The 13,509-nt window shown below is 47.3% G+C and overlaps 1 non-coding gene and 3 pseudogenes across 1 annotated transcript; all 4 read right to left on the reverse strand.

Moving 5' to 3' along the window:
• Window positions 1-330: 330 nt before the first annotated feature.
• On the reverse strand, window positions 331-449 carry LOC124586036. The gene has a single exon (XR_006974971.1). It is a non-coding gene; the product is annotated as a 5S ribosomal RNA (ribosomal RNA).
• A 4,171-nt stretch (window positions 450-4,620) lies between these two features.
• Window positions 4,621-4,737, reverse strand: LOC124586037 (annotated as a pseudogene).
• A 3,112-nt stretch (window positions 4,738-7,849) lies between these two features.
• On the reverse strand, window positions 7,850-7,966 carry LOC124586039 (annotated as a pseudogene).
• A 3,112-nt stretch (window positions 7,967-11,078) lies between these two features.
• LOC124586041 lies at window positions 11,079-11,195 on the reverse strand (annotated as a pseudogene).
• Between the last annotated feature and the right edge of the window lie 2,314 nt (window positions 11,196-13,509).

A 13,509-nucleotide genomic window follows, 5' to 3' on the forward strand; every position in this document is an offset into this window, starting at 1 on the left:
AGGCCATTAATATCATATCTTATATTTATTACAGTCGTTTATTTTCAATTTTTTTTTTTTTTGTTGGAACTTTGCACTGCTACGAAACAGTAGGAGGCCCTGGCTTATTTCAGATCACATCTGTCGATTCGTAGTGTTTCGTTATTGTCAAGGATTTCTCGGCACGTTTACATTGCTGAAGGAAGCATCTTTGTCACAACGGAAAGGTAGTATGAAAAGAGGGCTGGCAGGGGTAGCGATGCAAAAAGGAGAAAATGTAAGGGAGCCAACAGCACCTTTTTTTTTTATTGGGCTGCCAGGGGTACCGACATAATAACAAAAAAAAAAGGGAGCCAACAACACCCGGGTTTCCCAGGCGGTCACCCATCCAAGTACTAACCGGGCCCAATGATGCTTAACTTCGGTGATCGGACGAGAACCGGTGCAATCATCATGGCATGGCCGTTGGCACTCATGTAATGTAGGAGCACGGCAGAATTCGCGTTCGGCTTCTCTCCCAATACACAAAATGTTAGTTTTCCGCCGCATTTGACGAAAGCACATCCTTCCGCAACAGCCAGCTCCTCGAGGACGGCGCGGGGGGCGCGCCCGGCGTCCCAGCGGAGCGACGGCCGAATTAGCGGGCGCACCGCCGCCTGTGTGAGACGCACTGCTGCTCGTTGCACGTCCTGTCATTCGCTGGGCGCGTGCAGCCTTCGACACTAGAGGAGGACGCATCTTGTCCCTGGTGTCCAGCGGAGGGCCTGTGCGGGGTGTGGCAGTGTCGTGCTGGAGGGCGCCACTGGTAGCGATGTGGGCTTCCTCGCCTCGCCTCGCCTCGCCTCACACCAGGTGTCTGCGTAGTTCGCAGTGCATTCGCACCATTCCTATCCCTGTCCCCGTCCCGACTTGTCCCGACTTTGCTCGACTGCCGCTCGCTGCCGCTCGGGTCGTGGCCCATATGACAGTACAAGCACGACAAACATCTGCGAGACGGCCGTGGGCCTAACGGGCGTGTCCGAGACGCCGTTTGCGGCGGGTAGGGCAGCGCCGTGCCGTGGAAAGGTGCGCTCGGGTCGTGGCCCATATGACAGTACAAGCACGACAAACATCTGCGAGACCGCCGTGGGCCTAACGGGCGTGTCCGAGACGCCGTTTGCGGCGGGTAGGGCAGCGCCGTGCCGTGGAAAGGTGCGAAAACAGGGACGCAGGACACAGGAGGGCTGCCAAAGCATCCATCTCTTCCAGCGACGAAAGAGAAATTTTTCTTTACAAATCTGCAGCCGTACAATGCAACAAAACAATAAGCCCTGACGTATTTCAGAACGCATCTGTCGGTTCGTACTGTTTTGGTATTTGCGCGGTGCATTCTCGCCTGTCCCCCCTTCCGTCCCGACTTGTCCCGACTTTGCTCGACTGCCGCTCGCTGCCGCTCGGGTCGTGGCCCATATGACAGTACAAGCAGGACAAACATCTGCGAGACGGCCGTGGGCCTAACGGGCGTGTCCGAGACGCCGTTTGCGGCGGGTAGGGCAGCGCCGTGCCGTGGAAAGGTGCGCTCGGGTCGTGGCCCATATGACAGTACAAGCACGACAAACATCTGCGAGACCGCCGTGGGCCTAACGGGCGTGTCCGAGACGCCGTTTGCGGCGGGTAGGGCAGCGCCGTGCCGTGGAAAGGTGCGAAAACAGGGACGCAGGACACAGGAGGGCTGCCAAAGCATCCATCTCTTCCAGCGACGAAAGAGAAATTTTTCTTTACAAATCTGCAGCCGTACAATGCAACAAAACAATAAGCCCTGACGTATTTCAGAACGCATCTGTCGGTTCGTACTGTTTTGGTATTTGCGCGGTGCATTCTCGCCTGTCCCCCCTTCCGTCCCGACTTGTCCCGACTTTGCTCGACTGCCGCTCGCTGCCGCTCGGGTCGCGCTCCATATGACCGCACAAGCACGAGAAACATCTGCGAGATGGGCGCGGGCCGAACCGGCGTGTCCGAGACGCCGTGTGCGGCCGTTCGGAGCTACTAGAGTAGAGCAGCGATGCGCTCGAAAGGTGCGAAAACACGGACAGAGGACACAGGAGGTTCAACAAAGCATCCATCTCCTCTAGAGGCGAAAGATAAATTTTTGTTTACAAATTTGCAGATGTGCACTGCTGCAAAACAATATGCCCTGACGTATTTCACAACATTTCTGTCGTTTCATACTGTTTTGTTATTTCCAGAGACTCTGGAAATCTTCCTTGGCACACTCTTCTTCAAACTGAGTGCCCTAATATCGTATCTTTTGTTTATTACAACAGATTTAAGTCATTGTGGAAACATCGTTGTCACATCTGAATAAGAGGGCTGGCAGTGGTGGTGGCGACAAAAAAGCAAAATATGAAGACAGCCAGAGGTCCCAGGCAGTCACCGATCCGAATACTAACGTTGTTGCTTAACTTGGGTGATCGGACGAGAACGGTTCATTTTTTTTTTTTTTTCTTTTTCTTCTTCATTTATTTAGTTAGTTTTCGGAATTTAGCGCTGCTACAAAACAGTAGGCTCTGACGCATTTCAAGAACGCATCTGTCGATTCGAAGTGTTTCGTTATTTCCAACGAGTTCCTAGCACTATTCCTCGGCGCATTCTTACTCAAACTGAGTTCATTACTGTAATTTCGTGTCTTATGTTTAGTGCAGTACTTTAAAATGCTTGTGGAAGCATCTTTGTCACACCTGAAAGTTAGTATGAAAAAGAGGCCTGGCAGGTGTAGCGACGCAAAAATTAAAAAATGAGATAGAGCCAACAGCACCTTTTTTTTTTTTTTTTTTGTAACGTATATAAACTTTTATTTACAATTTTTAACAAATACATATCTTTACATGAAATTGTATATTTTCTCGTTTTCAGTTCTGATTGTTCTTTTAGTAGTCTCTTGGCTGAGTTACAACACTTTTATTCACTGAGTGTCCTTTATTTAAATTTTCCCTTCAATGTTTATGGTTTTTTTATACAAAAAAAGAAACTGCATTACTTTGATTTTATTTTTTTTTTAAATTGAATTTAAATTAATTTTAATTTTTTTTTTTTCCGTATGGTATTTGAATACACCTATTTTGGCATGTTCGCTATGTGTTTGCCAAAGGCTAAAGGAGAATATGGGCCAGAACTTCTATGTGCATAAATGGTGAATGGGGAAGTTATTTAGTGTACTGTGTGAGAGTGGACGCAACAGTTCCACGGAAAATTTGGGGCAGAGAAAGTCTAAAGTTAGAATTATTGTAAATCGCAAAGGAGTATGCAACGTTTTGGCACATGATGCGCCGAACTTTATAAATGTATATAACTATATCTATACACACGGATACATCAAAGGAATAAACACAAACAACAACAAAAAAAACATACAAAACAACAAAAAAAAGATTATAGAAGAGAGAGAGAGAGAGAGAGAGAGAGAGGGGGGAAAAAAAAAAAACGTACCTTGAATGGAGATGGCGAGAGAACACATTAATTACATGAAATACACTGTTTGACATTTCGCTGTTACCTTGGAACACGTCTTGTATCCTTTGCACTAAATTAATAACTGATCATTTCCTTTTGCCTGCTTTATTTGGCTATCGGGCACTGGACACTGTATGGCTATGATTGGCACACGTCACTCTCACTTTGGCACTGCTACACGTACCCACTTTCACTCTGCGCGCATTTTCACAACACTTTCTCGATGCACCACTCTTGCCGTCGGGGCTTTGGAGGGATTGGTGGGCGACGTCCTCAGCGACTGGGGTTTGGGTGTTGTGGGAGGGCGTCGGTCACGTCGTGTTGAAGGCGTCTCGGAAGGCGGCGTCCAGCGGGACCTGCAGGAAGTTCTGGAAGGTCTCGCGGTACTTGGAGCGTTGTTTGGCCCTCCTGTGTTCCTCCCACAGGTCCGTGAGGAACTGCGCCTTGTCGGTCTGCCGTTTCGTGACGATGGCGTGTGCCGTCATGGCGATGATCCACATTGTGGCCAGGCGTTTCGCTTTGGGGAAAGGCTTCGCGTCCGGGACAGTGACAGCTGAGACATGTATCGCCCTCTCGTCGTTTCTGTTGATGTGGGCGATCATTTTTCTCGCTGTCGCCCATATTTCCCCGCTCTCTCTGCAGCCAAAACGATGTTCGATGGTGTCGGTCTGGTTGCAGAGCTCGCAGTTTGGGGATTCCCGCATTTTTATGCGTGCCAGTTTTTCGTTTGTCGGCACTGTTTTGTGGATGATTTTATACCACGTGTCCCTGGCGTGCTCAGGAAGTGTCCGTTCCGAGACATTCTTCCAGACCTGTGGCCAGTCATGGTCTGGAAAACTCGTCTCTATTTTGGACTTTCTTGCCTTCCCCCTCAGAGCGCTGTAGATGTTCCTCGCCGTTCTTTGCTGTGGGTTGGCAACGACCGCGGTGATGTAACTCTTGTCGATTGCCATCTGTTTTATGTGCCGCAACTTGAATGGTATGTTCGTAGTGTCTACAGGAGCCTCTTCAGATTCAGGTTTATATTGGTTTATCAGGCTGGACGTTATACTGTTGTTGTTCTGGTTTGCCATTTTCATCGCACGGTGTAGAAGCAGTGCCGCGCATTTTGTCTTAACGTCAGTCAGACCAAGTCCGCCTTCGTCCCTTGACAGGAAACACCCCGGTGTTCCCAGGCGGTCACCCATCCAAGTACTAACCGGGCCCGATGTTGCTTAACTTCGGTGATCGGACGAGAACCGGTGTATTCAACATGGTATGGCCGTTGGCGTCCTTATAATGTAGCCGCACTGCAGAAGAAGCGTTCGGCCCTTCTCCCGACACACGCATTCGCCGTTTTCCGTGGCACATTTGACGCAAGGCACGTCCTTCCACCGCCACGTGGGTGACACGCACAACACAGCTGCTCGTTGCACCGCCTGTCATTCGTTTGGTGCGTGCGGCCTCCGACACCCGCGGGGGGCGCACCTTGTTCTTGTTATCCGGCGCAGGGCCGGGCGTCGGGGGGACTGCGCGGGGTGTGGCAGTGTCCTGCTGGACCGGCGGAGGCTTTCTCACCTGCCTGACACGCGCCGCGCTTCCAGATATTTGCGTAATTTGCGCGGTGCATTCTCGCCTGTCCCCCCTTCCGTCCCGACTTGTCCCGACTGCCGCTCGCTGCCGCTCGGGTCGCGCTCCATATGACCGCACAAGCACGAGAAACATCTGCGAGATGGGCGCGGGCCGAACCGGCGTGTCCGAGACGCCGTGTGCGGCCGTTCGGAGCTACTAGAGTAGAGCAGCGATGCGCTCGAAAGGTGCGAAAACACGGACAGAGGACACAGGAGGTTCAACAAAGCATCCATCTCCTCTAGAGGCGAAAGATAAATTTTTGTTTACAAATTTGCAGATGTGCACTGCTGCAAAACAATATGCCCTGACGTATTTCACAACATTTCTGTCGTTTCATACTGTTTTGTTATTTCCAGAGACTCTGGAAATCTTCCTTGGCACACTCTTCTTCAAACTGAGTGCCCTAATATCGTATCTTTTGTTTATTACAACAGATTTAAGTCATTGTGGAAACATCGTTGTCACATCTGAATAAGAGGGCTGGCAGTGGTGGTGGCGACAAAAAAGCAAAATATGAAGACAGCCAGAGGTCCCAGGCAGTCACCGATCCGAATACTAACGTTGTTGCTTAACTTGGGTGATCGGACGAGAACGGTTCATTTTTTTTTTTTTTTCTTTTTCTTCTTCATTTATTTAGTTAGTTTTCGGAATTTAGCGCTGCTACAAAACAGTAGGCTCTGACGCATTTCAAGAACGCATCTGTCGATTCGAAGTGTTTCGTTATTTCCAACGAGTTCCTAGCACTATTCCTCGGCGCATTCTTACTCAAACTGAGTTCATTACTGTAATTTCGTGTCTTATGTTTAGTGCAGTACTTTAAAATGCTTGTGGAAGCATCTTTGTCACACCTGAAAGTTAGTATGAAAAAGAGGCCTGGCAGGTGTAGCGACGCAAAAATTAAAAAATGAGATAGAGCCAACAGCACCTTTTTTTTTTTTTTTTTGTAACGTATATAAACTTTTATTTACAATTTTTAACAAATACATATCTTTACATGAAATTGTATATTTTCTCGTTTTCAGTTCTGATTGTTCTTTTAGTAGTCTCTTGGCTGAGTTACAACACTTTTATTCACTGAGTGTCCTTTATTTAAATTTTCCCTTCAATGTTTATGGTTTTTTTATACAAAAAAAGAAACTGCATTACTTTGATTTTATTTTTTTTTTAAATTGAATTTAAATTAATTTTAATTTTTTTTTTTCCGTATGGTATTTGAATACACCTATTTTGGCATGTTCGCTATGTGTTTGCCAAAGGCTAAAGGAGAATATGGGCCAGAACTTCTATGTGCATAAATGGTGAATGGGGAAGTTATTTAGTGTACTGTGTGAGAGTGGACGCAACAGTTCCACGGAAAATTTGGGGCAGAGAAAGTCTAAAGTTAGAATTATTGTAAATCGCAAAGGAGTATGCAACGTTTTGGCACATGATGCGCCGAACTTTATAAATGTATATAACTATATCTATACACACGGATACATCAAAGGAATAAACACAAACAACAACAAAAAAAACATACAAAACAACAAAAAAAAGATTATAGAAGAGAGAGAGAGAGAGAGAGAGAGAGAGGGGGGAAAAAAAAAAAACGTACCTTGAATGGAGATGGCGAGAGAACACATTAATTACATGAAATACACTGTTTGACATTTCGCTGTTACCTTGGAACACGTCTTGTATCCTTTGCACTAAATTAATAACTGATCATTTCCTTTTGCCTGCTTTATTTGGCTATCGGGCACTGGACACTGTATGGCTATGATTGGCACACGTCACTCTCACTTTGGCACTGCTACACGTACCCACTTTCACTCTGCGCGCATTTTCACAACACTTTCTCGATGCACCACTCTTGCCGTCGGGGCTTTGGAGGGATTGGTGGGCGACGTCCTCAGCGACTGGGGTTTGGGTGTTGTGGGAGGGCGTCGGTCACGTCGTGTTGAAGGCGTCTCGGAAGGCGGCGTCCAGCGGGACCTGCAGGAAGTTCTGGAAGGTCTCGCGGTACTTGGAGCGTTGTTTGGCCCTCCTGTGTTCCTCCCACAGGTCCGTGAGGAACTGCGCCTTGTCGGTCTGCCGTTTCGTGACGATGGCGTGTGCCGTCATGGCGATGATCCACATTGTGGCCAGGCGTTTCGCTTTGGGGAAAGGCTTCGCGTCCGGGACAGTGACAGCTGAGACATGTATCGCCCTCTCGTCGTTTCTGTTGATGTGGGCGATCATTTTTCTCGCTGTCGCCCATATTTCCCCGCTCTCTCTGCAGCCAAAACGATGTTCGATGGTGTCGGTCTGGTTGCAGAGCTCGCAGTTTGGGGATTCCCGCATTTTTATGCGTGCCAGTTTTTCGTTTGTCGGCACTGTTTTGTGGATGATTTTATACCACGTGTCCCTGGCGTGCTCAGGAAGTGTCCGTTCCGAGACATTCTTCCAGACCTGTGGCCAGTCATGGTCTGGAAAACTCGTCTCTATTTTGGACTTTCTTGCCTTCCCCCTCAGAGCGCTGTAGATGTTCCTCGCCGTTCTTTGCTGTGGGTTGGCAACGACCGCGGTGATGTAACTCTTGTCGATTGCCATCTGTTTTATGTGCCGCAACTTGAATGGTATGTTCGTAGTGTCTACAGGAGCCTCTTCAGATTCAGGTTTATATTGGTTTATCAGGCTGGACGTTATACTGTTGTTGTTCTGGTTTGCCATTTTCATCGCACGGTGTAGAAGCAGTGCCGCGCATTTTGTCTTAACGTCAGTCAGACCAAGTCCGCCTTCGTCCCTTGACAGGAAACACCCCGGTGTTCCCAGGCGGTCACCCATCCAAGTACTAACCGGGCCCGATGTTGCTTAACTTCGGTGATCGGACGAGAACCGGTGTATTCAACATGGTATGGCCGTTGGCGTCCTTATAATGTAGCCGCACTGCAGAAGAAGCGTTCGGCCCTTCTCCCGACACACGCATTCGCCGTTTTCCGTGGCACATTTGACGCAAGGCACGTCCTTCCACCGCCACGTGGGTGACACGCACAACACAGCTGCTCGTTGCACCGCCTGTCATTCGTTTGGTGCGTGCGGCCTCCGACACCCGCGGGGGGCGCACCTTGTTCTTGTTATCCGGCGCAGGGCCGGGCGTCGGGGGGACTGCGCGGGGTGTGGCAGTGTCCTGCTGGACCGGCGGAGGCTTTCTCACCTGCCTGACACGCGCCGCGCTTCCAGATATTTGCGTAATTTGCGCGGTGCATTCTCGCCTGTCCCCCCTTCCGTCCCGACTTGTCCCGACTGCCGCTCGCTGCCGCTCGGGTCGCGCTCCATATGACCGCACAAGCACGAGAAACATCTGCGAGATGGGCGCGGGCCGAACCGGCGTGTCCGAGACGCCGTGTGCGGCCGTTCGGAGCTACTAGAGTAGAGCAGCGATGCGCTCGAAAGGTGCGAAAACACGGACAGAGGACACAGGAGGTTCAACAAAGCATCCATCTCCTCTAGAGGCGAAAGATAAATTTTTGTTTACAAATTTGCAGATGTGCACTGCTGCAAAACAATATGCCCTGACGTATTTCACAACATTTCTGTCGTTTCATACTGTTTTGTTATTTCCAGAGACTCTGGAAATCTTCCTTGGCACACTCTTCTTCAAACTGAGTGCCCTAATATCGTATCTTTTGTTTATTACAACAGATTTAAGTCATTGTGGAAACATCGTTGTCACATCTGAATAAGAGGGCTGGCAGTGGTGGTGGCGACAAAAAAGCAAAATATGAAGACAGCCAGAGGTCCCAGGCAGTCACCGATCCGAATACTAACGTTGTTGCTTAACTTGGGTGATCGGACGAGAACGGTTCATTTTTTTTTTTTTTTCTTTTTCTTCTTCATTTATTTAGTTAGTTTTCGGAATTTAGCGCTGCTACAAAACAGTAGGCTCTGACGCATTTCAAGAACGCATCTGTCGATTCGAAGTGTTTCGTTATTTCCAACGAGTTCCTAGCACTATTCCTCGGCGCATTCTTACTCAAACTGAGTTCATTACTGTAATTTCGTGTCTTATGTTTAGTGCAGTACTTTAAAATGCTTGTGGAAGCATCTTTGTCACACCTGAAAGTTAGTATGAAAAAGAGGCCTGGCAGGTGTAGCGACGCAAAAATTAAAAAATGAGATAGAGCCAACAGCACCTTTTTTTTTTTTTTTTTGTAACGTATATAAACTTTTATTTACAATTTTTAACAAATACATATCTTTACATGAAATTGTATATTTTCTCGTTTTCAGTTCTGATTGTTCTTTTAGTAGTCTCTTGGCTGAGTTACAACACTTTTATTCACTGAGTGTCCTTTATTTAAATTTTCCCTTCAATGTTTATGGTTTTTTTATACAAAAAAAGAAACTGCATTACTTTGATTTTATTTTTTTTTTAAATTGAATTTAAATTAATTTTAATTTTTTTTTTTCCGTATGGTATTTGAATACACCTATTTTGGCATGTTCGCTATGTGTTTGCCAAAGGCTAAAGGAGAATATGGGCCAGAACTTCTATGTGCATAAATGGTGAATGGGGAAGTTATTTAGTGTACTGTGTGAGAGTGGACGCAACAGTTCCACGGAAAATTTGGGGCAGAGAAAGTCTAAAGTTAGAATTATTGTAAATCGCAAAGGAGTATGCAACGTTTTGGCACATGATGCGCCGAACTTTATAAATGTATATAACTATATCTATACACACGGATACATCAAAGGAATAAACACAAACAACAACAAAAAAAACATACAAAACAACAAAAAAAAGATTATAGAAGAGAGAGAGAGAGAGAGAGAGAGAGAGGGGGGAAAAAAAAAAAACGTACCTTGAATGGAGATGGCGAGAGAACACATTAATTACATGAAATACACTGTTTGACATTTCGCTGTTACCTTGGAACACGTCTTGTATCCTTTGCACTAAATTAATAACTGATCATTTCCTTTTGCCTGCTTTATTTGGCTATCGGGCACTGGACACTGTATGGCTATGATTGGCACACGTCACTCTCACTTTGGCACTGCTACACGTACCCACTTTCACTCTGCGCGCATTTTCACAACACTTTCTCGATGCACCACTCTTGCCGTCGGGGCTTTGGAGGGATTGGTGGGCGACGTCCTCAGCGACTGGGGTTTGGGTGTTGTGGGAGGGCGTCGGTCACGTCGTGTTGAAGGCGTCTCGGAAGGCGGCGTCCAGCGGGACCTGCAGGAAGTTCTGGAAGGTCTCGCGGTACTTGGAGCGTTGTTTGGCCCTCCTGTGTTCCTCCCACAGGTCCGTGAGGAACTGCGCCTTGTCGGTCTGCCGTTTCGTGACGATGGCGTGTGCCGTCATGGCGATGATCCACATTGTGGCCAGGCGTTTCGCTTTGGGGAAAGGCTTCGCGTCCGGGACAGTGACAGCTGAGACATGTATCGCCCTCTCGTCGTTTCTGTTGATGTGGGCGATCATTTTTCTCGCTGTCGCCCATATTTCCCCGCTCTCTCTGCAGCCAAAACGATGTTCGATGGTGTCGGTCTGGTTGCAGAGCTCGCAGTTTGGGGATTCCCGCATTTTTATGCGTGCCAGTTTTTCGTTTGTCGGCACTGTTTTGTGGATGATTTTATACCACGTGTCCCTGGCGTGCTCAGGAAGTGTCCGTTCCGAGACATTCTTCCAGACCTGTGGCCAGTCATGGTCTGGAAAACTCGTCTCTATTTTGGACTTTCTTGCCTTCCCCCTCAGAGCGCTGTAGATGTTCCTCGCCGTTCTTTGCTGTGGGTTGGCAACGACCGCGGTGATGTAACTCTTGTCGATTGCCATCTGTTTTATGTGCCGCAACTTGAATGGTATGTTCGTAGTGTCTACAGGAGCCTCTTCAGATTCAGGTTTATATTGGTTTATCAGGCTGGACGTTATACTGTTGTTGTTCTGGTTTGCCATTTTCATCGCACGGTGTAGAAGCAGTGCCGCGCATTTTGTCTTAACGTCAGTCAGACCAAGTCCGCCTTCGTCCCTTGACAGGAAACACCCCGGTGTTCCCAGGCGGTCACCCATCCAAGTACTAACCGGGCCCGATGTTGCTTAACTTCGGTGATCGGACGAGAACCGGTGTATTCAACATGGTATGGCCGTTGGCGTCCTTATAATGTAGCCGCACTGCAGAAGAAGCGTTCGGCCCTTCTCCCGACACACGCATTCGCCGTTTTCCGTGGCACATTTGACGCAAGGCACGTCCTTCCACCGCCACGTGGGTGACACGCACAACACAGCTGCTCGTTGCACCGCCTGTCATTCGTTTGGTGCGTGCGGCCTCCGACACCCGCGGGGGGCGCACCTTGTTCTTGTTATCCGGCGCAGGGCCGGGCGTCGGGGGGACTGCGCGGGGTGTGGCAGTGTCCTGCTGGACCGGCGGAGGCTTTCTCACCTGCCTGACACGCGCCGCGCTTCCAGATATTTGCGTAATTTGCGCGGTGCATTCTCGCCTGTCCCCCCTTCCGTCCCGACTTGTCCCGACTGCCGCTCGCTGCCGCTCGGGTCGCGCTCCATATGACCGCACAAGCACGAGAAACATCTGCGAGATGGGCGCGGGCCGAACCGGCGTGTCCGAGACGCCGTGTGCGGCCGTTCGGAGCTACTAGAGTAGAGCAGCGATGCGCTCGAAAGGTGCGAAAACACGGACAGAGGACACAGGAGGTTCAACAAAGCATCCATCTCCTCTAGAGGCGAAAGATAAATTTTTGTTTACAAATTTGCAGATGTGCACTGCTGCAAAACAATATGCCCTGACGTATTTCACAACATTTCTGTCGTTTCATACTGTTTTGTTATTTCCAGAGACTCTGGAAATCTTCCTTGGCACACTCTTCTTCAAACTGAGTGCCCTAATATCGTATCTTTTGTTTATTACAACAGATTTAAGTCATTGTGGAAACATCGTTGTCACATCTGAATAAGAGGGCTGGCAGTGGTGGTGGCGACAAAAAAGCAAAATATGAAGACAGCCAGAGGTCCCAGGCAGTCACCGATCCGAATACTAACGTTGTTGCTTAACTTGGGTGATCGGACGAGAACGGTTCATTTTTTTTTTTTTTTCTTTTTCTTCTTCATTTATTTAGTTAGTTTTCGGAATTTAGCGCTGCTACAAAACAGTAGGCTCTGACGCATTTCAAGAACGCATCTGTCGATTCGAAGTGTTTCGTTATTTCCAACGAGTTCCTAGCACTATTCCTCGGCGCATTCTTACTCAAACTGAGTTCATTACTGTAATTTCGTGTCTTATGTTTAGTGCAGTACTTTAAAATGCTTGTGGAAGCATCTTTGTCACACCTGAAAGTTAGTATGAAAAAGAGGCCTGGCAGGTGTAGCGACGCAAAAATTAAAAAATGAGATAGAGCCAACAGCACCTTTTTTTTTTTTTTTTTGTAACGTATATAAACTTTTATTTACAATTTTTAACAAATACATATCTTTACATGAAATTGTATATTTTCTCGTTTTCAGTTCTGATTGTTCTTTTAGTAGTCTCTTGGCTGAGTTACAACACTTTTATTCACTGAGTGTCCTTTATTTAAATTTTCCCTTCAATGTTTATGGTTTTTTTATACAAAAAAAGAAACTGCATTACTTTGATTTTATTTTTTTTTTAAATTGAATTTAAATTAATTTTAATTTTTTTTTTTTCCGTATGGTATTTGAATACACCTATTTTGGCATGTTCGCTATGTGTTTGCCAAAGGCTAAAGGAGAATATGGGCCAGAACTTCTATGTGCATAAATGGTGAATGGGGAAGTTATTTAGTGTACTGTGTGAGAGTGGACGCAACAGTTCCACGGAAAATTTGGGGCAGAGAAAGTCTAAAGTTAGAATTATTGTAAATCGCAAAGGAGTATGCAACGTTTTGGCACATGATGCGCCGAACTTTATAAATGTATATAACTATATCTATACACACGGATACATCAAAGGAATAAACACAAACAACAACAAAAAAAACATACAAAACAACAAAAAAAAGATTATAGAAGAGAGAGAGAGAGAGAGAGAGAGAGAGGGGGGAAAAAAAAAAAACGTACCTTGAATGGAGATGGCGAGAGAACACATTAATTACATGAAATACACTGTTTGACATTTCGCTGTTACCTTGGAACACGTCTTGTATCCTTTGCACTAAATTAATAACTGATCATTTCCTTTTGCCTGCTTTATTTGGCTATCGGGCACTGGACACTGTATGGCTATGATTGGCACACGTCACTCTCACTTTGGCACTGCTACACGTACCCACTTTCACTCTGCGCGCATTTTCACAACACTTTCTCGATGCACCACTCTTGCCGTCGGGGCTTTGGAGGGATTGGTGGGCGACGTCCTCAGCGACTGGGGTTTGGGTGTTGTGGGAGGGCGTCGGTCACGTCGTGTTGAAGGCGTCTCGGAAGGCGGCGTCCAGCGG

Source organism: Schistocerca americana, unplaced genomic scaffold, assembly GCF_021461395.2.
Source record: "Schistocerca americana isolate TAMUIC-IGC-003095 unplaced genomic scaffold, iqSchAmer2.1 HiC_scaffold_525, whole genome shotgun sequence".
Classification (NCBI taxonomy): domain Eukaryota; kingdom Metazoa; phylum Arthropoda; class Insecta; order Orthoptera; family Acrididae; genus Schistocerca; species Schistocerca americana.